This window comes from Salvelinus fontinalis, chromosome 26 (genome assembly GCF_029448725.1).
Source record: "Salvelinus fontinalis isolate EN_2023a chromosome 26, ASM2944872v1, whole genome shotgun sequence".
NCBI classification, from domain to species: Eukaryota; Metazoa; Chordata; class Actinopteri; order Salmoniformes; family Salmonidae; genus Salvelinus; species Salvelinus fontinalis.
The window spans coordinates 22,578,403-22,606,188 of record NC_074690.1 but is presented as its reverse complement, the minus strand read 5'-3'; the positions used below and the strand labels follow the sequence as shown (position 1 = coordinate 22,606,188).

General features: G+C 39.2%; 1 pseudogene; it reads left to right on the top strand.

Moving 5' to 3' along the window:
* The first annotated feature begins 710 nt into the window (after nt 1–710).
* Nucleotides 711–24,274, top strand: LOC129823942 (inositol monophosphatase 3-like; annotated as a pseudogene).
* Nucleotides 24,275–27,786: the final 3,512 nt, after the last annotated feature.

Below are 27,786 nucleotides of genomic sequence, written 5' to 3'. Positions count from 1 at the left end.
AAATTCGAAGTGTTTTCTTTCTTTTTTTACAATTGTGCTACACAGGCTGACCAGATAGGGAATTGTCTTAGGCCAAACAAATTAACCCATTCTTGGAAGGAGTCACGTTTCCAGCCTTGCTGATATGTGATGTATCCTAATAGACATGAGGGGTATATTTTTTTTTTTTAATTGTACAGGGATGATTTATTGAAGGTATTGCTGAATTAATCAAGCCTGCATATGGATCATGGTAACTCGATATAGTTTTGCTCTCTGCTAAATCTGTCCTGCTTTACAAATCATGTAAAATAAGTAGACACTGGTGATAGACCTTGTAGTATTTGCTGACATCTAGTGGTTGGAAGCACGGTTAAATAAAATTATATAATTTGTATAGCTAATAATTACGAATTCACTGCATAAATATGTCAAGTGTGTTAATGTGTTATGTACGTTAAAATACGGAGTGATTGTTTAAAAAAGGCTTTGCACTAACACTAGTCTTACTAGTACTAGCAGGAAAGTTTTTACTAGCAATGATTGTGTTGTTGTCTTACCTACCTTAGTTGAATGCACTGACCTTCTGGATAAGACCGTCAGCTAAATTACCAAAATGTAAAATGCTAACTTTTATTTGCTGAAAAAAAATGTATTTCGAAAGGCTATGTGATATGCATGACCCGAAAAATAAACAATAATTTATCTTTGAACTCTGACCCTGCCGACAGTACGTGATTCATATACCGTTGCCGTGCTAGTCGGAACTAGAAAAGTCGAAAATTTGCTAAATCCGATTTGCTAAATGGTAAACGCGGATATACAACCAGTTAAATCGGAAATGCACGAGTTATCTAATTCCAACTAGAACGTGGACGCAGCACAAGTTGCACATTTGGGGAGGCGAAAACGCGGACAACAGCTGTGCATAATGCTGTAACGTTCAAATGTAATCTAACGGATCTCACTGAAAAATAGTTGGCAACACTATGACGTGGAGCAAAACTGAATTGATAGGTTTGTTGCTCTTTTTCCACCGCTGACATTACTGTAGTCGTTTTTAACTGTATGATAAAGGCCATTTTTGTTGTTGACATTTCACTTGACTCCTGACGATAGATCTTCAGTTAGCTAGCTAGCCAGCCAACGCGGTAACCCATCAACTCTTAGGTACATTTTACAACTGCACATTAGCAAGACATGTAAATTACTTGAAATGATAACTAGCAAGCAAGCATCGTCATTGATATGTGTCTTGCATTTACGAACACTGACCGAAGGTTGTGTGTGACATTTAGTCAGCTAAGTGTTCGTTACAGTGGGTTTTCACCATCAACGAATTCGACAGAAGTTCGTACGGGACATTGATTTTTAACATGGGCACGCGGAGAAAATGTCTGGGAGATTGTTGGCGGGTGAGCGTCGAGAACCCTGCTAGCGGACTGTAGAAAACGTTTAGCTCTACTCTGCAAATTTCAAGCGGAACAAAGCATTGTCAAGAGGAGGCGCCGCCTCTGGTCAAAACCCTACGTTAGCTAGCTGATGAACTAAACCCATGGCTCTGATGGGAATCCGTCTATCGCCACTTAGTGGCCGTGTTTTGCTTATTGGAACTCAGCGTGATCTACCACCTATATGCTGGAGTGATATCCAGCCGGATAGCTGCTTTCACTTCCAAGAAAACCGTGGACCTCCGGGACCTGCTCGCGCTTTCAGTAGAGGCTGCAGTTCAGTGCGGGCGAGAAGACCAAGGGGGAAACCAAGGAAGGGGCAAGCGAAAAGCTCACTCTGGGGGACTTGAACTCTCACAGAAAGATATACTACCTTATCAAGAACACCTAACAGTTATCCATATGTACAGGTAAGGAGGTTATTTGACCCCAAATATATACTATTTATGTTAATCAATATAAACATGAGTAACGTTAGCTTGTTGATGCTTTCACTTAAAACCTTTTGTCAATAGGGGGAGCTGTTGGCACTATTTTTTTCTTGACGTTGCCAAATTAAACTGCCTAGTACTCAATTCTTGCTCGTACAATATGCATATTATTATTATTATTGGATAGAAAACACTCTCTAGTTTCTAAAACCGTTTAAATTATGTCTCTGAGTGAAACAGAACTCATTCTACAGCACTTTTCCTGCCAGGGAGTGAGATTTCAGAAATCTTGGCCTCTGCTCCCAGGTCAGTTTATAAGTCCCTGTGAATGCTGTGGGGCTACAAACACTGCCTACGCCTTCCTCTAGATGTCAGTAAGTGGTGCCAATTTGAATGGGGTCGATTGCGCAATCTGGGACTTTATAAAAGACCAAGATATGGAAGTACCTTTCTTTTCAGCCGTGTGCTCGACGCAGAGTGGACGTCGGACTGGCCTCCTTCCAAGCTTTGGTTTAGCCACTTCTATATCCCCGGTCATATTTTTATTCGTTATAGGTGTTAAAGACATCATAAGGTGGTTAATTTAAAACGTTTTATAGCAATTTATATCCGTTTATTGCGATTTTCTGGCATTTCTTTGTGACGCACTTCCAAGAGTTGGACACTTTTCCAGTACATGCCGAACGTTAGTGGCCATTTCGACAGGACAAGAGGACATCTTTTGACTCAAAGACGATTAGACCGGAGAAAGGATACATTGCCCAAGATTCTGATGGAAGTTCAGCTAATAGTAAGAACTATTTATGATGATAAATCGTTGTTCTGTTGAAAAATGTTAAACGCATATTCCGCCATTTTCTTTGGGGTAGCTTCGCTTTGGCGCACCATGTATTGCACAGTAAGGATAATTTAAAAAATGTAATTCAGCGATTGCATTAAGAACTAATTTGTCTTTCAATTGCTGTCCACCCTGTATTTTTTAGTCAAGTTTATGATTATTTATTCATTAGACTAGATCACTCTCCAAGATGGCGCCCGACATTTTCTGGACAGTTTGGCTACTATTCTCATTGTATAACCACGATTTTTGTGGCTAAATATGCACATTTTCGAACAAACTCTATATGTATGTTGTAATATGATGTTACAGGAGTGTCATCGGAAGAATTCTGAGAAGGTTAGTGAAAAAATTAATATATTTTGGTGGTGATAATGCTATCGCTCTTTTTGCCTTGAATCAATGCTGGGGTAATGTTTGCACATGTGGTATGCTAATATAACGATTTATTGTGTTTTCGCTGTAAGACACTTAGAAAATCAGAAATATTGTCTGGATTCACAGGATCTGTGTCTTTCAATTACTGTACGCTGTGTATTTTTAAGAAATGTTTTATGATTAGTAATTAGGTAATACACGTTGCTCTTATAGGAGTAATTGATACATATGTAGGTAGATATCACACTATTAAACAATAGACAGGTGTATACTAGATGGCAGATGGCCAAAGTCATACGTGCTTTAAAGTGCATGTATGGAAAAAGCAGGACACCATTATGAAGATAAAATTGACAGGAACGGCCATAAGTGCTTAGGGTAAAGGCCATAAGTGCTTAGGGCAAGATAGACATATATTCATTTTAGGGGACAAGGGGGTCCTGCCCCCATTATAATCTAATCAAGAGCGGATACAGGCGTTATTGGGCGTAGACAAGCAGGAAGCCTGAAATTAAGTATAATGGTGGCAGATGACCATAGGAGAAGTAATTTAATTAATGTATGTAATGATCTCATGTGTGTGGATGTGTATAAAGAGCGAACCAGTGCTCTGGGAAGGGGTGTGTTCCGCGGGACATTCCAGTTGGCTATACAATTGTAATAAAAGCATGTTTTGATTTCACAAGTTCTGATAAAGCGTTATATTTCTGAGATGATTTTCCACGACATATTTGGCGAGCTGAGCCAGGAGGGACAGGGACTGAGGAATGGCGTTCGGGGCGGGAGATAGTTTCTTTGGACAATCTTGCAAACACTATGGCCACAACTATAAAAAGGTAAGCTTGTTCTTACATAGTTGAAATGTTTGTATGGATTGCTTCAGAGATCCTGTCTCAGCGAGAGGGGCGCCATGTAAGTCTCTCTTTCAAATTTCCTAAAAAGAAACCAGTAAAAACGAAAGAACTTTTGAATTCAAATGAATTTGCATGTATGTGTAATTTGGGGAATTGTATTAAATATAAATGCATGCGCATGTATAGAGACTGAGTGAATAGGCGATGTGAACTTTGCTTGTGTTAGGTGTTTAGCGGAGCATGCGCTCGTTCTGATCAGACCGTTCGAATGTGTAGCTTAAATGATGTGGTTGTTTGCGCCATCTGGCTGAGATGGCTGGCTATAATGTGGGACAGCCCATACGGTAAAAACAGATAATGTAGGTAGAAAATCCTGTGATACCTCTTCAATAAAATTAGTAGAAGGAATGCTTGGACAGGTTACTTATGAATAACGGCTCTAAAGATAACAGAGAACTGCATAAATAAGTAGTTAGGAAGCCACGATACCGCTCTTTAAAAAAGGAACATTTTTAAAGAGGTCTGATTGGGTGGGAATATTCGCGGCAGAAGGGTCTGTTGGTGAATATTTAGAAGGCAGAAAGAACGTTAGCCCGATTGTGCGGGGTTCAACTGCAAAAGTAGCTTATAAATATTAGGTTGTAGGAAAAACGTTTGCCCGATTGTGCGGCGTTCAACTGCAAAAGTAGCTTATAAATATTAGGTTGTAGGAAAAACGTTTGCCTGATTGTGCGGCGTTCGAATGCAAAAGAAATCCTGCGAATAAAAAACCGCTCTGTCTAGCTAACAGGGTTTTGTAATTCAGTAGGTCACGCCACAATACTACTCTAATAATAGAAGTAAAGATCAGTATTGGGGGGCTGAATAGAATATGAAGACAAGCTGATCCGATTAGACAGTAGTCTCGTCATATTGTAGAAATCCTAGAAGTCTAGGCTTATGTAGGAGGAAGTGAATTAAGTCAATAAAGAAAGACTGAGTTGTTTTGAGGTAAAAACAAAGGGATTGAATAAATGAATGAGCAGATAAGGAAAATAGTGTGTGTGTGTCTGTGACCAACTGCTGGTAGGAAGAGGCATGTGCAAGCCTCTCTGACAGTTAACTGAGGGTAATTTGAGAAGGAGAGTGCATTTAACTCTCACAGGGAAGAGGAACAAAATCGGGAAAAATATTGGGCAAAATAAGTTATAAATAACGATAAAAATTGACGTGATAATGTGTTAAAAGAGCATTGTAAAAATACAATAGGTGTTAAAGGGGTATTAACCTGTTGGGGATGGGGGCGCTGTTTAGACTATTTATGCTAATGTGGCTAATTTTTTTAACGGCTTCCCACAAAATCCTTGATCGTACAATATGCATATTATTATTATTATTGGATAGAAAACAGTCTATAGTTTCTATAGGAGTTGAAATTTTGTCTCTAAGTGGAACAGAGCCCATTCTACAGCAATTTCCCTGACATGGAGTCAGATTTGAGAAATGTTGGCCACTCTTCTGAAGTCATTTAAAAGGGCACTGTCGTTGCTATGACTATACGGACACTTCTTACGTCTTCCCCTGGATGCCTTTACGTGATGACGATTCCAACGGGGTCGATTGCGCGTTCACAGGCCCTACAAATCAAAAAACCCTGAAGCTAGTCATTCTTTGGGAGCTGCGTCATGAGCCTAGAGGACCCCGGCGCGCACCTGTTCCAAGCGTTAGTTTAGCCTGTTATATTTCTCCGGTCATCTTTTCACTCGTTATAGGAGTTAAAAACATCATAAGGTAGTTAATTTAAAGCGTTTTATAGCAATTTATATCCGTTTAGTGCGATTTTGGGACATTTATTTTTGCAACGATGTGAAAAGTTGGGCACGCTTTTCAGTTCATCCCGAACGCAGTTGACATTTCCACATGGCAAGAGGACAGCTTTCCACCAAAAGACGATTTCTCCCAAGAAAGGATCCTTTGCCCAAGATACTGATGGAAGAACAGCTCAAGGTAGGACATTTTTATTATGATAAATCGTGTTTCTGTCGAAACATTTTAGTGGCTTAGGACGCCATGTTTTTTGACGTAGCTTCGCTTGGCGCAAACTGTATTGAAAAGTAAGGATAAATTAAAAAATGTAATAACGAAATTGTATTAAGAATTAAATTGTCTATCAATCCCTGTCCACCCTATATTTTTTAGTCACGTTTATGAGTATTTATGTATAAGAGTAGATCACTGTCTAAGTGGCGCAAGGACATTTTCTGACCAGCCTGTCTACATTTCACATTGTCTAACCATGATTTTGGTGGCTAAATATAAACATTTTCGATCAAACTGTATATGCATGTTGTAATGTGATGTTACAGGAGTGTCATCGGAAGAATTCTGAGAAGGTTAGTGAAAAAATTAATATCTTTTGGCGATGTTGACTTTTATCGCTCACTTTGGCTAGAATCAATGCTGGGCTGCTAATTGCTATGTGCTAAGCTAATATAACGATTTATTGTGTTTTCGCTGTAAGACACTTAGAAAATCTGAAATATTGTCTGTATTCACAGGATCTGTGTCTTTCGATTCGTGTATGCTGTGTATTTTTACGAAATGTTTGATGATTAGTAGTTAGGTAAACACGTTGCTCATTGTAATTATTCTAGTCCATTTGTGATGGTGGGTGCAATTGTAAACTATGCCATCTACCTGAAATATGCACTTTTTTCTAACAAAACCTATCCCATACCATAAATATGTTATCAGACTGTCATCTAATGAGTTTTTTTGTTGGTTAGGGGCTATAAATATCTTAGTTTAGCCAAATTGGTGATGGCTACTGGTGTTGGTGGACAAATAAAAGATGGTGGATTATGCTAATGTGTTTTTAGGTAATAGATGTACATCTTTACATATTGTGTCTTCCCTGTAAAACATTTTAAAAATCGGAAATGTTGACTGGATTCACAAGATCTGTGTCTTTCATTAGCTGTATTGGACTTTAATGTGTGAAAGTTAAATATTTAAAAAAAATATTTTTTTTGAATTTCGCGGCACTGGTTTTTCAGTGGGGGGGGGGGGGGGGGGGGTGCCGCTAGCGCCACGCTGATCCTAGACAGGTTAAACTGAGGCACGAATAGTATATAAAAGGAAAGAACGTTTAAAATAAACTGAAAGTGTACTATAAAGTTAAAAACGAATCTAGGTTAGTTAAGATAAATAGTGATAAATAGTGAAATTCAGGACAGATTAAGGATTCACGAACGGTGTAACAAAAGAAGAGGAAAAAAACAGGCCGTCGATCACTCTGTACCCACAGAGACTGCGGTCTAAAAATAGCCTGAAGGACAGAGACCAGAATATGAGAGGTTTGTTTCACTAAAACCGTGAATCGGGAATTAAACAGTAAAATGGGATAAAAGACAATGAAATAATAAGAATATAGAGAAGAGGTAAGAAAGTATAGACAAAATAAATTAATAAAGGTAAAAGTAAGACGTTAGATAGAGATCTTAACAGAGCGGGCAGTGGACCTGTGTGACTCAGTTGGTAGAGCATGGTGCTTGCAACACCAGGGTTGAGGGTTCAATTCCCACGGGGGACCAGGATGAATATGTATGAACTTTCCAATTTGTAAGTCGCTCTGGATAAGAGCATTTGCTAAATGACTTAAATGTAATGTAAATGTAATCATAAAATTGATTAGAACTATAAAATGAATAAATAATGATATCTGTAAAGGGAAAAACACAGTGATATTTGAAGTACTGTACTAGAATAAGACATTAAGTCATCTGTAGTATTCAGAAATAATGTCTGTACTATATAGAGCATGCTTTGATAAGAGAAATTAAGTGATGTGACAAATGAATTTTTAATTGGAAAGGGGATTAGCTCTACCTTGGAAAAATAGTAAATAAAAGGTGTATAATACATGGAAGTATTTAGGAAAAATAAATAAATAATTAGTGACATGACAACAAAATGACTGTTTCCATAGAATAGAGAGAGAAGGATACTATTACCTGATAAACAGGATGAATAGGACAAGGGAGGCACAGTCACATGGGACCAAAATGTGAAGCTCGATTTGCAGGCGTTCTGATGTCAACATTCTATCATCAGAAAATACATTGCGATGGGGTTGTATGTGTGGTTCCTCTAGTCCTCGCAGACGTGCGGGTGGTTGGCAGAACTATTGACAAGATCTAAGAACCAATAAGAAAATAGCTCTCTGTTCTGGATATAGGTATATCGGGTATGAGAAAATTAGTGTAATGTGACATTAGAACTTAGTGCGGTAGTAGGAAATGCCGCTATACAAGAGTTTATATCCTTGTCAAAATAACAAACAACTAATTGGTTTGAGGTTAGTGAGAATGGAATTTTTTACTTGGCGGTGTATAGTCTCTGAGTGAACAATGAGTGTTTCATAGAGATTACAGTTTATATGTGGTCAAGAAGAAGTATTAGATCACGTTTGACTTGAAATCTAGTAGAGTACCGATGGAATTTTAATTGTTAGACATTCTATACCACAATTCTCTGGAACTGTTAAGACGTTTATGGAATAAAAACTGTTTGCTGACTAAAAGGTAACATTGTGAATATTAACGATATGTACACTTTCTTTCCAGAAAGAATAAGAAAAAAAAGGGTTTTTAAGCTTCTCTGGTCAAAAATGACATTGGAGACTGCATTACTGTGGAAAGCAGTTAATTAAAGTCAGCCGCTTTAAAAATAAAAATATCTGGATAAGGCTAAAACATGGAGTTCTGGATGAGTGAGTCCAGTCCCTTTGCGATTATTGGCTTATGGTTCACTAGTAAGTACACCATGTACTGGGAATGAATATGCATTAGTAGATTTATTGGAAGGGTTTTTTCCAATTCAGTTTCAAATTGGGTATGCAAAAGGATGGACATGTTTTTGAAAAATGTATTTAAGTTGTTCCTAAAGAAAGGGGGAGTGGAAACATATTAATGGTGTCAAAATGCCCTGAATCCTAGGAATTTCCTGTGAAAGACTGATCACCTTTTACTAGAAATTGTTGGAACAGGTGGGATTTACTTATAAAATGTTTAAGACACCAGACTCTATTCAAACTGTATAATTACTTTGAAAATCTATTATGTCTCTGGGAAAATTATGAAGAGTTGTACCCTTAAATTGAATAAGTTATTCGAATAGGTTTATTTTTATTTTTATTTTTGATATAACATGGGTTCATAGGTAAAACTATCAGTTCCTTGGGGTTATGGTCTTTGGGTAAATACACAAATGTGTTTTGTTCATTATGCATATAAAAAGTGTTGAAAGTTATTCCAAAGGGTTTATTGGAGTGTGGGTTTCTGTGAGGGTTTTGTTGATAAATACATCATCTGTAATTCATCTGAGAGAACACTGGTGGAATAAGGGAGTTATCATAAGAAGGTGACGTCAGAATGCTTTAACCTGTCTAGGATCAGCGTGGCGCTAGCGGCACACCCCCCCCCCCCCCACTGAAAAACCAGTGCCGCGAAATTCAAAAAAAATATTTTTTTTAAATATTTAACTTTCACACATTAAAGTCCAATACAGCTAATGAAAGACACAGATCTTATGAATCCAGTCAACATTTCCGATTTTTAAAATGTTTTACAGGGAAGACACAATATGTAAAGATGTACATCTATTACCTAAAAACACATTAGCATATTCCACCATCTTTTATTTGTCCACCAACACCAGTAGCCATCACCAATTCGGCTAAACTAAGATATTTATAGCCCCTAACCAACAAAAAAACTCATTAGATGACAGTCTGATAACATATTTATGGTATGGGATAGGTTTTGTTAGAAAAAAGTGCATATTTCAGGTAGACTTCATAGTTTACAATTGCACCCACCATCACAAATGGACTAGAATAATTACAATGAGCAACGTGTTTACCTAACTACTAATCATCAAACATTTCGTAAAAATACACAGCATACACGAATCGAAAGACACAGATCCTGTGAATACAGACAATATTTCAGATTTTCTAAGTGTCTTACAGCGAAAACACAATAAATCGTTATATTAGCTTAGCACATAGCAATTAGCAGCCCAGCATTGATTCTAGCCAAAGTGAGCGATAAAAGTCAACATCGCCAAAAGATATTAATTTTTTCACTAACCTTCTCAGAATTCTTCCGATGACACTCCTGTAACATCACATTACAACATGCATATACAGTTTGATCGAAAATGTTTATATTTAGCCACCAAAATCATGGTTAGACAATGTGAAATGTAGACAAGCTGGTAAAGAAAACGTCCTTGCGCCACTTAGACAGTGATCTACTCTTATACATAAATACTCATAAACGTGACTAAAAAATATAGGGTGGACAGGGATTGATAGACAATTTAATTCTTAATACAATTGCGTTATTACATTTTTTAATTTATCCTTACTTTTCAATACAGTTTGCGCCAAGCGAAGCTACGTCAAAAAACATGGCGTCCTAAGCCACTAAAATGTTTCGACAGAAACACGATTTATCATAATAAAAATGTCCTACCTTGAGCTGTTCTTCCATCAGTATCTTGGGCAAAGGATCCTTTCTTGGGAGAAATCGTCTTTTGGTGGAAAGCTGTCCTCTTGCCATGTGGAAATGTCAACTACGTTCGGGATGAACTGAAAAGCGCACCCAACTTTTCACATCGTTGCAAAAATAAATGTCCCAAAATCGCACTAAACGGATATAAATTGCTATAAAACGCTTTAAATTAACTACTTTGTGATGTTTGTAACTCCTATAACGAGTGAAAAGATGACCGGAGAAATATAACAGGCTAAACTAACGCTTGGAACAGGAGAGGGTCGGTGTCTTCCACGCGCGTTACGCAGCAAGAAAAGACTTGCTAGCTAAAGGTTTTTTTCATTTGTAGGGCCTGTGAACGAGCAATCGAGCCCGTTGGAATCGTCATCACGTAAAGGCATCCAGGGGAAGACGTAAGAAGTGTCCGTATAGTCATAGCAACGACAGAGCCCTTTTAAATGACTTCAGAAAAGTGGCCAACGTTTCTCAAATCTGACTCCATGTCAGGGAAATTGCTGTAGAATGGGCTCTGTTCCACTTAGAGACAAAATTTCAACTCCTATAGAAACTATAGACTGTTTTCTATCCAATAATAATAATAATATGCATATTGTACGATCAAGGATTTTGTGGGAAGCCGTTTAAAAAATTAGCCACATTAGCATAAATAGTCTAAACAGCGCCCCCATCCCCAACAGGTTAAGGCATGGGAGAGAATATCACCACAAGTGGGTGTGGAGATCAAACCCACCCTAACCGACTGAACAGTGAGGGACAACTGTGTCTGATGACCTGTGAACTGTGTCTAAAAAAAAAAGACATGCTGAAATGATATGGGCCAGGGAGAGTAATGACTTAAAGGAATTGGGGTACTGATCTTTTATCAGGCCACTCATGAGAGAAAAACTGAGACTAAAGGGATATTGTACAATAGATAATACTGGTATTTAAAGTGTTTAGTATAAAATGTTAATTATTAAAGGGATGTTGTGTATTGAATAGATAAGGTCAAATTTGAGTTAAAGTAAACACTAAGGACAGTTATCCTGAATATTGGGTTGGAAAAGGTATTTTAAAAAAGAACTGTTTAGTTATTTGGATATAGAACTGTTTAAATTTAATAGGCCTAGGGAAGCTCTGGAAACTAATCCTGAGACAAGGTGGTTGACAAAACTTACAGAATATTAGATTAAAGTTTTTTTTGTTTCTTTTGTTTTATAATGCCATTGGAATTGTAATGATAAAATGTAATAATATAAGTAATTGAATAAAAAGGTAGTCTGTTGTGCGATGATACCCAAGAATGAAGAAGAAAGAGACCAATAATAACATGGGCATAGAATGAAACAGATGGACGTTTTCTCCAGGTTTAATTACATTACAAATAGTGGAAATTTATTGCAAATGTGTAATTATTATAATTTATTTTCTCTTTTTGGTCAATTTATTTTTGTTTTGAGGAACATAAGGTTGTGTATATGTTCCTGAGGAGGGACTGATACTGATATAAATGATATAAAATTGATTAAAATTGTTTTGAGAATGTTTTAAGTATGTATCAAACAATGGCTGTTATGGGTTAGAAAAACTGTGACTACATTGGAGATATGAGGGGGCTCATAAATGAAGGTTATGGTAGTGAAGGGGTGTTATTTCTAGAAACTATGTATATTTTTAGAGGAGATAACTCACAGAAAAGGAAAGATACCTGGCTGTGTAAAATATAGGGACAATTCTAAAGTAAATAGAACAATTCACATACCTAAATTATAGTAAAAGTAATAAGTGGTGACATTTTGAACACTAGAGCAAAAGTTTAAGAAACTTATGACTTAGTTTTGATAGGATTGGATATTAATCCAACTGGAAGACATTTGACTGATTACATGTTATTGTACAGCAGTTGATGTAGGGAACATCATTTGACTATCATTATGAATATTTCTGTGGCAGGAGGCCAGGTATTTGAGGCAGAATGGTTACATAGGGCTGTTATTAAAAATTAAGATTTAGTGATCTTGCTAATGTTGTCAGGAAATAACCCATGTGTTAGTGTGTATGTCCTCAGGAAAAAACAGCCAGAAATGGAAGGGCTTGGGCTGCATTCTGGAGACTGAGTGTACATCAAGATACACCAGGCTGGTGGTATACTTCTTACAACACTGCAGTGGTAAAGTTCTTCATGTCTCTCTTTGGTGGGTGCATAAGTCTCACGAGAAGTAAGGTCCAGCTGAATAATGGGTGAGCTTGAAAACACCATGACAGAGGATGTGGAATCAGAGAGAGAAAGAGAGAGAGATTAGATTCCACTATAGACATACTGGGTTGAGTTTGGAGGCTACTTGTTTTATTTTTAATACATCATGTGAAAGAGAATGGATGATAGGATATTATACTCTAAACAAACATGTTAAAGGGATTGATATGAAAGCATATACAGTGTTGAATTAATTCAAGAAGAGATAATGTTAATTGTAGGTTATGCACATGATTATCAGTTGAAATGGAGCAGATGGGAAACTAAGTAAAAAATGACATGATTTGGGAACACCTCTCAGAACCTGGGGCCGAAAGGGGAAGACTGGGTGGAAGCATGAGGAAGCTTTTTAGGGCTTTTATTTTTGTGGAGTCCAGCAGAAAAGTATCCTGGAGGCATAGAGTCAGGTAAAGAGAGAGTGGGAATTGTCATGGTCTCAGATTTCAGTTTGCATGAATATATTTATGCATAACACATAACATTGTCAATGCTGTTATGTTTTGTCTGTTGTTTTCCAAGTCTTATGTTTAGGAAACCAGAAGGAGAGGGGTTCGCCAGCTTCAGCTGGAATGTCTGTTTGTTGTGTGATGAGTGATGGAAGTAAGAGGATGTATGGTGCAATCATAGAACAGAGGCCATAAGTCTCTAAGTATGAATGCTTCACAGAAAGTAGGCAGAAACCTGAACCAGGATGAGAGGTTCTGTGTTTGATGATCCAAGGGGACCAGAAGGACCTCTCCCAGTGATACCAGGAGATCTAGTCCACGTTCGAGGGTTCCGGAGGAAGTGGGATCCACCGAGAAGAGAAGGACCCTACGAGGTGGCAACAGCCACAAAAACAGCAGTCCAAGTGAAAGGAAGCCAGAAGTGGTACCATCTGAACCACTGCAGCTGAGTCCCAACAGAGAGAAGGATACAACCACATAGAGATGAGGACACAGAGGATGCTGATTCACCAGGAGGGAGCCTGGAGGGAGCAGGAGCAGCGGAAACGATTGAGACGCCAGGGAGGAGCCAAGAAAACAGCAAATCAAGTGAAAGCCAAAATATGACACGTGCACTGACTAATGCACCCAGAAGAGGAGGAGAGGCCTCACAAGGAACAGAATAAGAACGTTTCTTCCCTAAAATTGAAACCCTTCCAGATGGAAGCTAAGTCCGGCCTGAGGAGGGAGCCTCAGGTGAAGAAAGAGGAGGAAAAGTCCCGCAAGCTGAAGAAAATGGGGATTACCCCACAATTGACTTTTAAACTTTTGAATGGCCTCCTTAACAGACAATTGAAGTTAAAACAACAAAAGAATAATGACATTGACATAAACAGAAGTAACAGCGAATGCTAGTATAGAAACAACAGACTCATGCACAATCAAGACGTATGGTGGAAGCAGGAAGAGAAGAAAGGAATCAGCCGAACAATCCAAAAAGACTGACAAGGTTAGAATCTCTGTTCCAACTCAACTTATAACAGAAGCAGGAGAACTGAAGTCTATCTCAATCATAGGGATCAAACCCTTACCGGAGATTGCACTCTGTGGATGGACACATCACCAAACAAAGGGAGAAGTCGTTTGGGACCCGAAAGGATGTGACCTGACATTAATCAAAGAAAAAGACGAGTAGGTGCTCATCATGAACAAGATTGAACCAGTGGAAGGGGAAGACCTACCCCTGCACCTGAACAGGAAGAACCTGTGACAATAACAAGGGTGGCGGCTGCTGTGACGACCACAGTAGCTACCACTAAGATGACATCGACTGCCCTTACCAAGTAGACCACCGTACCCACAAAGCAACCTGAGACATCAGAGTCAGGAGAGTTTTTTACTGACATTTGGAACTTTCTGATAAACTCTACTGATCTACCTCAAGATAAGAACATTGTAAAAGCGACAGAACTAGATGTATCAGAATCAGAACCACTCAAGGACAGCACACGAGAAGAAGTAGTGAAGAACGAGTGGTACGAATGGACTAAGTATATGGCAAACAAACACAGAACGGACAATTGTATTTTGTGTAGAAAATCACCTTTGTCTGATCTTTTAATAGTCTCTGAACCGACATCATTTAAAAACTGTGCAAGTTGGAAAAATGACCATTGTACCAATAGAAAGTATTCTATTCCCTTGTGTGACATAGAATGTAGGATTGCTCTGGGTAGGCACTAGGGGTAAAAATATGCTGAATGAGACCATGCTGGGAGACAATGATTGTGCTGCCTATAACATTAGAACTGAATTAAATGGACCTCAGTTAGACAGAGGTACTATGGTTAAAGGAAAATATGAATGTTTTTACAGACACCGCACCGAAGGAATTGACGTAGGAAACACCACTGTAGAATGTGATACTATTTGGGTGTTAGAGAATGTGGGAGTTCGTAAAAGTAATGATAAAGGGTTGATTATGAATAGAAAAGGGTTGTGTGGTCACATAACTCACAAGGATAGGGGGTGCTGTTGTCACTATTTATGGAAATCGTGTAATTTTTGAAACGGCTTCCTACAAAATTCTTGATCGTACAATATGCATATTATTATTATTATTGGATAGAAAACTGTCTATAGTTTCTATAGGCGTTGAAATTTTGTCTCTAAGTGGAACAGAACTCATTCTACAGCAATTTCCCTGACATGGAGTCAGATTTCACACATTTTGGCCCCTGTTCTGGAGTCAGTTTTAAGGCCACTGTTATTCCTATGAGTATACGGACACTGCTTACGTCTTCCCCTGGATGCCTTTACGTGATGACGATTTGAATGGTATCGATTGCCCAATCACAGCCACTATAAATGAAAAAACCCTGTAGGTAGGAACTCTTTTCTTGGTGCGTCATGCGCGCGGAGGATACCGAACTACTGTTTTTCCAAGCATTAGTGTAGCCAGTTATATTTCTCCGGTCATATTTTTACTCGTTATAGGAGTTAAAAACATCATAAGGTAGTTAATTTAAAGCGTTTTATAGCAATTTATATCCGTTTAGTGCGATTTTGGGACATTTATTTCTGAGCCACTGTGAATCTCTGGGCACCGTTCCAGTTCATGCCGAACGCAATGTGCATTTCTGCATGGCAAGAGGACAGCTTTCGACCAAAAGACGATTAGACCCAAGAAAGGATTCTTTGACCAAGATTCTGATGGAAGAACAGCTCAAAGTAGGAACAATTTATTATGATAAATCGTGTTTCTGTCGAAAAATGTTAGTGGCTTAGGACGCCATTTTTTTTTACTTAGCTTCGCTTGGCGCAAACTGTATTGAAAAGTAAGGATAATTTAAAAAATGTAATTCCGCGATTGTATTAAGAATTAAATTGTCTATCAATCGCTGTCCACCCTATATTTTTTAGTCACGTTTATGAGTATTTATGTATACGACTAGATCACTGTCTAATATGGCGCACGAACATTTTCTGACCAGCTGGGCTACTTTTCTCATTGTCTAACCATGATTTTGGTGGCTAAATATGCACATTTTCGAACAAACTGTATATGTATGTTGTAATGTGATGTTACAGGAGTGTCATCTGAAGAATTCTGAGAAGGTTAGTGAAAAAATTAATATATTTTGCCGATGTTTACGTTATCGCTCTCTTTGGCTAGAATCAATGCTGGGGTAATGTTTGCACATGTGCTATGCTAATATAACGATTTATTGTGTTTTCGCTGTAAGACACTTATAAAATCTGAAATATTGTCTGTATTCACAGGATCGGTGTCTTTCGATTAGTGTATGCTGTGTATTTTTACGAAATGTTTGATGAGTAGTTAGGTAAACACGTTGCTCATTGTAATTATTCTAGTCCATTTGTGAAGGTGGGTGCAATTGTAAACTATGACATCTACCTGAAATATGCACATTTTTATAACAAAACCTATCCTATACCATAAATATGTTATCAGACTGTCATCTGAGGAGGTTTTTTCTTGGTTGGTGGCTATCAATATCTTAGTTTAGCCGAATTGGTGATAGCTACTGGTGTTGGTGGACAAAGAAAAAATGGTGGATTATGCTAATGTGTTTAGCTAATAGATTTACATCTTTACATATTGTGTCTTCCCTGTAAAACATTTTAAAAATCGGACATGTTGGCTGGATTCACAAGATCTGTGTCTTTCATTAGCTGTATTGGACTTTAATGTGTGAAAGTTAAATATTTAAAAAAAAAAAAAAAAAATTGAATTTTGCGGCTCTGCCTTTTCAGTGGGGGTGGGGGGCGTGTGCCGCTAGCGGCACCCCGGGGATAGACAGGTTAAAGGAAAATATGAACGTTTTTACAGACACCGCACCGAAGGAATTGACGTAGGAAACACCACTGTAGAATGTGATACTATTTGGGTGTTAGAGAATGTGGGAGTTCGTAAAAGTAATGATAAAGGGTTGATTATGAATAGAAAAGGGTTGTGTGGTCACAACTCAGGTTGCGCCATCTCTTACTATGTTGAAAAATCAAGACAGAGGTATTGCTGATTGTTCTTTCCACACATCCAGAAACTAACTGTTGAATGTATTATCTGATGGATGGATTGGTCTTTGTGCCTTAGAGCAATTAAATAGGTTACGATTATTAAATCACCCCATGATGACTATGTAAAACCTAGAGTTAAAAGGGCTTATGAGAAGGATCCTGAGATATACCTTAATGCAATTGGACTGCTTAGAGGTCTACCTAGGGATTTCAAGGCCAGAGATGAGGTTAAATCAGGATTTGAATCTATATTTTTGTGGATAACACCTAATTAGAATTTAGAGTGGATTAATTTTATTGGCTATAACCAACAGGGATTCATTAACTATACTTAATTGGCTCTTAGTGGAGAAGGGTGGTGTTTGTGTCATGTTTGGGGATGACTGTTGCACCTTTATTCCCAATATTGCTATGGCCAAACTCAAAGGATTATGAGCAGAAGTAAGGGCTAATTCTGGTTTAGACTCTCATGTTTGGGATTGGTTGGACCTAGCGTTAGGAAAGTGGGGAGCCATGTGTGCTGGGCTGGCCATCATGTTGGGAGGAGGGTTATTGGCTCTGGGTATTGCATTTTGTTGTGTTATACCCCTGCTAAAGTCAATTGTGGTTCAGACAACAGTTAAACAGATGTCTGTCAGGAGAGATAACCCTCCTGTGGTTGATTGATCCTGTACCGGGAAGCCCAGGCAATTATACCAATAAGTATGGAAAGCCTTGCAATGCGGTTGGAGGACCTCTTGACTGCCCCTTTGGTAACCCTAACTGTCTCTATGAAGTGATTGGGGGTGGGGGGGGGGGGGGGGGGGTTAATGCGTGTCATGGTTTCCATGTATATGTTCAATTACCCAGTTCAGATTAATGTTTACTCATACATGTCCACAAAAAGTGTAATTTGTGTCACAATTGCAAGTGGTGTACAAAAATTCATGAGGATGGTCATTATCCTCACCTAGAACCTTTTTTCTGTCAAAGTGTCAAAGAGGAGATTGTCTTATATGTAAGGATGAGGACTGTGGTCTTATGTAAAGGGATTTTAGCATATCTATTTTGCCTAATGCTTTGTGTTCTTTGTAACCTCAGGCAGGGCTTCATACTACATGCTCATTGCTTCATCAAAATATAATGGTTGATTATTAGTGTTTTTATTTTAACTAGATCTTTCACTCCTATTTTATGTTATTAATTGGAGATGTTTGGTCTAGTTGGGTTTTGTAAGTGTATTATGTTTCAATTGAATCTTTTCTTCCTGTCTGTGTTTATGTATTGGAGATGTTTGGTACAAGTGATTTGTAAGCTTTATTTTGATAATGTTTTAGTCAATTGTTGTTATTGATATCTACTCTCTATATGTCATTTTAGTATAGTTTTTGAGGCTAATTACCCTCAAGAGGAGGGATTATGTAGGAGTAATTGATACATATGTAGGTAGATATCACACTATTAAACAATAGACAGGTGTATACTAGAAAATAGGAGAAGAAGGCAGACGTGAGTGCATTTGCCATTCTGGTAAATACAGGAAACCAAAGATTAGCAGATGGCCAAAGTCATACGTGCTTTAAAGTGCATGTATGGAAAAAGCAGGACACCATTATGAAGATAAAATTGACAGGAACGGCCATAAGTGCTTAGGGTAAAGGCCATAAGTGCTTAGGGCAAGATAGACATATATTCATTTTAGGGGACAAGGGGGTCCTGCCCCCATTATAATCTAATCAAGAGCGGATACAGGCGTTATTGGGCGTAGACAAGCAGGAAGCCTGAAATTAAGTATAATGGTGGCAGATGACCATAGGAGAAGTAATTTAATTAATGTATGTAATGATCTCATGTGTGTGGATGTGTATAAAGAGCGAACCAGTGCTCTGGGAAGGGGTGTGTTCCGCGGGACATTCCAGTTGGCTATACAATTGTAATAAAAGCATGTTTTGATTTCACAAGTTCTGATAAAGCGTTATATTTCTGAGATGATTTTCCACGACACTCTCTGTATTTATTCTAGTCGAGTTGTGATGGTGGGTGCAATTCAGGCATACCTGAAATATGCACATTTTTCTAACAAAACCTATGATATACAATAAATATGTTATCAGACTGTCATCTGATGAGGTTTTCTTGGTTAGTGGCTATCAATATCTTTATTTGGCCGAATTGGTGATAGCTACTGGTGGAGAGAAAAAATGGTGGACAAAGAAAAATGGTGTCTTTTGCTAACGTGGTTAGCTAATAGATTTACATATTGTGTCTTCCCTGTAAAACATTTTTAAAAATCAGAAATGATCGCTGGATTCACAAGAAGTGTATCTTTCATCTGGTGTCTTGGACTTGTGATTGAATGATATTTAGATGCTAGTATTTACTTGTGACGCTATGCTAGTCAGCTTTTTTACTGGTGGGGGTGGTGGGGGGTGCTCCCGGACCCGGGTTTCTGAGGCTTATCAAGAACACCTAACAGTTATCCATATGTACAGGTAAGGAGGTTATTTGACCCCAAATATATACTATTTATGTTAATCAATATAGACATGAGTAACGTTAGCTTGTTGATGCTTTCACTTAACTGTGTGCCAGTGTACTATACTTAGTGATTCTTTACCTACTGATTCATACGACTGATAGTAGTTCCATTGACTACAAGTAAATAAACAACGTAAGATTATGGGACACCGCTAGCCTATGCCCCAGAGAGTTTGTAATGTAATCAAAGGCACACCCTTATTTGCCCTTGCGAAATATCTCTACGATGATTTTTTCCGCGGAGTTGAGTGCCGACTAGAGTTTTTGAAATTATCCTTCGAGTCTCTATTCAGTCAATATTTCAAGCATTTAAACCCTTACCATGTACCCATGTTTGCCCTCTGTAGTTGCATGCCTTCCTTTGTTTGCTGAAATCCATACTTTGTAATAAAAAGTAAGGGAGTAAGAATTTTCATTATCGTGGAGTTGAGGTAATATGGTAATATTTGACCCTTTTATTTTACAGCATCAATCACATAATAGGCATTGGTCTCTCTTTTAGGTTGTCAATCAGTCTTAGTCTTCATAGTATTCATAACAATGCGTTTTACAAGCTGATGTGTTCTGTCCCCTTGCAGGTGAACTTTGAAGAGCATGATGAGACAGCTAATGAGCTGGGTGTGTGGAACAGAGACATCCCTGCTGACATCCTGCAGATCGTGGAGGGTGGCAGGGAGGTGCCTGCTGACAGCATCACAGTCTGGATAGACACCCTGGACGCCACTCAGAGGTCTGTTCTCAGGGCAGCTTTTGACCATTCAATGTTTTGGCCAAATGCAGAGCCTTTCAGGGCTCCAATGTGAATGTTAAATGCAATGTCAAAATGGGGCCTGACAGTAAATGTTTCAAAACAATATGGAGGCCAACAGATGGACTAGCTTTCACCAGTCATGTTATTCCAGTGTTCAATGTAGATAAGGACAATGGGGGGGATGACAATTTAGAGAGCCTATGAGTGAGCTCCACTGCTCTTTGTGTGGGTGTTTGAAATGAGACGGTGGGGTGGTTACCTAGACTCTGGTACAGTGTAGCCATCTTAGCAGTGTCCTGTTTCCTAAGCAGTTTCCTAAGCTGTGTCTTGTTTACTAACCTGTCTTGTTTCTTGATCCCATTGTTTTCTCTGTATCCCTTTGACAGAGAACCTGCTCAAGTATGTCACGACCATGGTGTGTGTGGCTGTCGATGGGAAACCTGTAATAGGTGTGATCCACAAACCTTTCACAGGATACACAGGTGTGTGTATGCGTCACTGTCGGACTGTACTTAGTGTGTCTCACTCCCCCTCAATGGTTTAAAGCATTGGATTGTTGAGTAGACTAAATGTCCACGGTATTTTCTACACCAGTCTAATGCTTTTACATCTGTGGGGGGTGAACAAGTGCAAGTTTTGGAGAGAAGGGGGAGAGACATAATTGGGGCTCAGGACAAAGCAACACTGTTCTACTGTATGAAATAAGTGAGTGGGCGGTTGACAGCTAGTGGTGGAGAGTCTACTCCAAAAGAGTAGATTCCTCTAACTCCTTGTCCACCAAGAGTCGGAATGGTCATTTATTTTGTTTGTTGCCTTGGCAGCTAGGCTGACGTAGGTTACTGATTAGCCTTGAATATTTTGCTTAGTAGAGATTGTCAGACTGCTCCTTATGCATCGCTAATCAATCACCTAGTTAATTCGTGTGAGTGCCCACTCTGACATGGCAGCCGTAGCTAATTTGAGCTAATTTTGGTCTGTTTTGTCAAATTTGAGTCTTGCGTCGAGAGAGTGTCGACTCCGATAGCAAGAGTCTGAGTCGACTCAAAATCCATGTTGTTCACCACTAGTGACATCAGACGCTAAGTCACTCCTTTGAGGAATCACCCAGGAGGGGAGCTCACTATAAGGTGGCTTTGTTGGTGAATGGCTGCATTGAGTCCCGATGGTACAGGAGGCATAGACAGGCCGTAGAGCACAGTTCTGCTATTCGGGTGTCCAGTCCAGACCCAAAGCTAATTATTTCATAACCTCTAATCAGGGACTGATTTAGACCTGGAGTACTTACACAGGCAGTCTAATTATTTTTTTCAGTAATTGGTCTTAACTAATGACATCAGATCTTTTTCAGAGCTGATCTGATTGCGCAAAAGACCAATTCGAAAATCAGAATTGGACTGCATGTGTAAATGCAGCCCAGGTGTGTGCAAATAATTATCAGGTAGAATAGAACCAGCAGTACTCTAGGCCTCATAGGGGAAGATTTGAATACCCTTGCTCTACACAATACATATGTTCCTGTCCACAGCCTGGGCCTTAGTTGGTGACGGGTCCAACTTGAAGCCTCGCACCAGCTATAACATGAACTCCCCCAAGGTCATTGTGTCCAGGTCGCACGCTGGGAAGGTGAAGGGTTTCATCGAGGAGGCCTTCGGGAACACAACAGTCATCCTCCCAGCAGGGGGCGCAGGTACTGCACTTTTGTTTGTGTGAAGTTAGTTCACCCAAATGTATAATTTCTTAATCATTATCTGGCCATGGAAGTAGTCTTGGGCGAGCTGTGAATGCGTCATACGATTAGGCTTTCATTTGCCATTTTTATAAGTATACCAATTTCTGTGGGCTTCAGTTTTTTAATAGGTGTTAAATGATTGGAATAACACCCTGTCAGGTATTTACACAATTCATTTCACTGTTTTGTGGATGTTGATCTTGCATTTTCTACTCCATAGGCTATAAGGTGCTTGCTCTGCTGGACCCCAGTGATGAGGACATTGAGAAGGCAGACATGTACATCCACGTGACCTTCATCAAGAAGTGGGACATCTGTGCCTGCAATACCCTGCTCACAGCCCTGGGAGGTCACATGACCACACTGAAGGGCGAGGAGATAGACTATTCGGGAGTGGCGGGCAACAATGGTGGTCTGTTAGCCAGCGTCAAGGTGGACCACCAAGCCCTGGTGGCGAAACTGCCGGCATGGGACTCTGCTGAAAAACACACACAGATATTTACACTCACTACATTATGTTCATACACAGATGATCAAGGACAAACACACAAGATGACCACAAGCCTTGAAGACCAAACAAACACAGATGAGAGGACCGCACAATCTGGGACAAGACAATATTACAAAGCCCACCAGTTTCTCCTTCAAACTCCTTTCAACATTTAAAAATAAATAGTATTTGTAAAAAGATAAGTCAGTCCTTGCATTTTCTATCATAGAAAGTGCTAATAAGTTGGACAAGGAAAAGCCATGTGCCCAGCTTCACTTTGTTGCTAAGATATGGGTGCCTTTGATTGGCATGGAAACTTAGTCGATGCCTGGTGTGGAAAGGAACAAATGTGTTGGAACGCTCTGTAGTTGTCGTTCTTCTTGACACCTGTGGGATATGATTGCTGGTGAAGGTACAGGGATGAATCAGGAGGGTTTTCTTCATATAAGTAATTTTCATTGTAGCACAATAACCTTGATCCTGTGAGGTTTCTTCTTTTAGTTGCTCATTCCTACAGAACATTTACATTATGCTAGACAGGGTAACTATGAGGGGATCATTTGTTTAACGATAGCTTAACACATGTTGCAGGGGTGGGATTTGGGCTGCTACAATGTGAATTGAATTTGAGGGATGTTTTTAAATGCATGGTACTTCCTAAATATACACATTAGTTTTAGTGTACTACTGTGTGTGTAGGTATGTGAAAGTGCAATTTCCACTTATTTTTTATGAATAGCATCTGTGTGAATTCACTAGGTACTGCAGCTTTCCTGACTCCACCTCTGGGGCAAGGCTATACAGTGTTGCCTCCACATGTAGCTAGTTTAGTTGCTACATTTGCAAATAAGAAACCATTCTGTTGCAGGTATGAAAACAAAATACTTTGTGAACATTATTATATAGATTTATTTTTTATACTGCATTGTTGGTTAAAGCTTGTAAGTAAGCATTTCACTGTAAGGTCTACATCTGTTGTATTTGGCGCATGTGACAAATAACATTTTACCAAAAGATGGAGACATTTGCATGGCCATTCTGTTTATCAAACAAAATTGTTTTTAGCTGAGTTCTCCGAGTGGATTGGAGTCCATCTATTTTACGACCCTATTGTTTTTCAAGGTTGAACTCTGTATTTAAATAGCAGATTTACCAAAGCCCTGTATAGGCACACAATCACATGTGCCATGGTAAAACTAAACTCATGAATGACCCTAACAACAGCTATTCACTTACAAAGTCCTACCTTCCAGCACCTATCTCTGGCTTATGAGGCACATACTACCATTTTTCAATACAGTATTCTCTCATTTCAATTTACACACCAAACTCCAACCCACGCATGCCCTCTGAATCCTGGCTCACTTTTAATTGCTTTCATTCTCTGCATCCAAAATAGCCCTCGAATGGAACACGTGAATTAGAAACTGCTGTGATGACAGGTTGTCTTCTTAAAATGTGCCCAGAAGTATGAATAGAGTGGATTTGCATGCAATGGAATGACTGTGAATGTCAGAAGCACTCTGTTTTTCTTCCTGCCATGTCTGTAATTGAGCAAGATTAATGTATTTTTATATAAATTCCTTGAATTAAATTGTGTGGTTTTTCATACCTTTTTTGGGCTGAAAGAGTGGTTTACCTACTGTGATTTTGGTCACACAGTGATGCTAAGTTTTTTCGGGGATAAAAAGTGCAATTTTCATTCAAATTTAATCAAAAAAACTTTCCTGTAGAGGTAAAAGGCTTCTTTCTATTTGATTCCTGTAGAGGTAAAAGGCTTATTTCTATTTGATTCCTGTAGAGGTAAAAGGCTTTCTAGCTCGGTCGGTCTCTGTCTCTCTTTCTCTGTCCAGCTCTATCTGTCTCTTGTCTCTCTCTGTCCAGCTCTATCTGTCTCTGTCTCTCGTGTCTATGTCTCTTTCTCTATCTCTGCTCTCTGTCTATGTCTCTCTGTCTATATCTCTCTGACTCTCGCTCTCTCTGACTCTCGCTCCTGTTCTCGCTCTCTCTATACAGCTATATGTTGTACCCCATGCTCTTTAATTCAGAGGTTCAGTGTTTCAACAGTGAATACCTTTTTATAACACTAATAGCGAGAAACCAGTGAACAATGGTCAGGTCTGGCGGGACAATCGACCGGTTTACATATGTCAGAGTGTATGTCTGTTGCCTGGCAACAAAACCCAGGTCACCGTCAGTGGTGTAAAGTACTTAAGTAAAAATACTTTAAAGTACTACTTAAGCAGTTTTGGGGGGTATCTGTACTTTACTATTTATATTTTTATTTTTTTCTTCACTACATTCCTAAAGAAAATGATGTACTTTTTCCTCCATACATTTTCCCTGACACCCAAAAGTACTCGTTACATTTTGACAGGAAAATGGTCAAATTCACACACTTATCAAGAGAACATCCCTGGTCATCCCTACTGCCTCTGATCTGGCGGACTCACTAAAGACAAATGCTTCATTTGTGAATTATGTCTGAGTGTTGGAGTGTGCCCCTGGCTATCCGTCAATAAAAAAAATATGAAAATAAATGTGCCTTCTGGTTTGCTTTATATAAGGAATTTTAAATGGTTTAAACTTTTATTTTTAATACTTAAGTACGTTTTAGCAATTCCATTTACTTTTGATACTTAAGAATATTTAAAATCAAATACTTTTAGACTTTTACTCAGGTAGTATTTTACTGTGTGACTTTCACTTTTACTTGAGTAGTTTTCTAATCATTACTTTTACTCAAGTATGACAATTGAGTACTTTTTCCACCACTGGTCACTGTGTCGCGCAATGCTTAAATCTATCCAATTTAGGGTGTGCTCGTAAATTCAATCTGGAGTGCCAGAGTGTGCTCAGAGTGCGCACAGGGCATTCGTAAATTCAGAGCATTGTCAGATTTCCTTCGTAAATTCAGGAGAAGTAGGGTTGATCCGAGTGTTCTGACCTCACAACGGCAGTCAAGCACCCAAGCTAACTGGCTAACGTTGTCTAGCTACTTCCAGACACAAATAAGAGAGCACCTCACTCTGACCATTTTACTCCCTAGCAGAGCTGGTGAGGCTGTTTTCATGTTATCTAGAGCGTTGGTGACTGTAACTGTGCTGCTGGCAACAATTTTATTACGCTTTTTTGCAAATGTTAACTGACACTGGCCATATTCAACTAGTGTTGAGGGTTTGTAAATTCATCAGTTATTCTGCGCTCTGGTACACTCAGACTAGAGTGCTCTGAAATCGGAGTAGATAGCTAGAGCGAATTTACAAACGCACCCTTTGTCTAGAGAAGGCTTCATATAGATGTTTCAGTCATTGAACATGCCCTGTCTATCATTGACGTGTTGTTGTTGTCATTGATTTCAGCACACAGGTTTTGTACTTTCATTAATGGCTGCTGAAATTATCCATGAACACAAATTCTGTTCGATTCTGTGAGTTCTTATTGTGATTGCTGTCCATTTTATTATTATTGCCCTCAATGTCACAGATTGCACACAGTGCAATGAAATGGCTACATGTTGCAAAAATATGTATCTACTTAATCTGAGATGATTGATAGGCTCTTAATCTGAGATGATTGACAGGCTCTTAATCTGAGATTATCTGCCCTGCTAGAGCTTTCCCGGTCAACTGTATGTGCTGTTATTGTGAAGTGGAAACGTCTAGGAGCAACAACAGCCACACAAACTCACAGAACGGGACTGCCGAGTGCTGAAGCACGTAGCACGTAAAAATTGTCTGTCCTCAGTTGCAACACTCACTACCGAGTTCCAAATTGCCTCTGGAAGCAACGTCAGCACAATAACTGTTTGTCGGGAGCTTCATGAAATGGGTTTCCATGGCCGAGCAGCCACACACAAGCCTTACATCACCATGCGCAATGCCAAGCGTTGTACGGAGTGGTGTAAAACTGTCCCATTGGACTCTGGAGCAGTGGAAATGTGTCCTCTGGAGTGATGAGTCACGTTTCACCATCTGGCAGTCCGGTGGACGAATCTGGGTTTGGCTGCCAGGAAAACACTACCTGCCCCAATGCATAGTGTAAACTATGCATTCGGGCAGGTAGTAAAATTTGTAACATTTTGTGGAAGAGGAATAATGGTCTGGGGCTGTTTTCACAGTTCGGGCTAAGCCCCTTAGTTCCAGTGAAGGGAATTCTTAACACTACTGCATACAATGACATTCTAGTGTACTTTAGTACACAAATAAAACCCCACAATTTATGCGCGATTATGTACATTTGGGAGTAACTCCATTCCTAGCACTACTGTCTTTCAGTAACAATAACTGTTCAAATGAATCGATATAAAATCTGACTTGATCTCATATTGGGAGGGATTGTTTTTGTATTCTGTGATTTAAAATCAGTGTCAATTTGATATACACCCCCCCCCCCCCCCCCCACACACACACACACAAAAAAAAAATGGTCGCAATTTGGCCCCAAGGTGTCGTGACAGTTTTTGATTTTATTTATTGATCTTATCTTATTCATCCTTCATTCATAAGTGGCTATTATCAGTGATTCCATTGAGTACAACCATCTTTCCAATTTTCAAGTGCAGAGCGTAGCTGAAGAGGGATTGTAATCATAGTGTGAGGTCTTCTTGAGATGGAGAATTCGATGGATGAGGAGGGTGGAGGAGCTCTCTGTGGCCTGAGGGGGAGAGGGGTAAAGCAGCGGGGGTGAGCCCTCCTTCACCCTCCACTATAACCCCCTGCTTCAAGGAGTGAAGAGCTCAGGTCCCTAAGGGCCATGAGTCACCCCACAGACCTTGTTGACCTGTTCATGCTGAGGTGATTCAAAATAAACATGAAGACAACCTACTGTATGTGTTAACCTTAATTAACCTGTTTAGGCTGTTTCCTATCTTTGTTTCAGTGGATGTGTTCTGTTTGAATTGCTGGGATTCACATAAACAACCTGATCAGTGATCCTCTCAAGTCAAAATACAATCAGGTAAGTCTATTTTTCACTTATTTTGTTGTATCCAACAGTATGGCTCTCTGAGCAACAGAGTCACCCAAAGAGATTTGTTGGGTGACTGTATTTGATAGCCTACCTCAAAGTGGAAATACCTTACTTAATCAGATTATTGAAATTTTT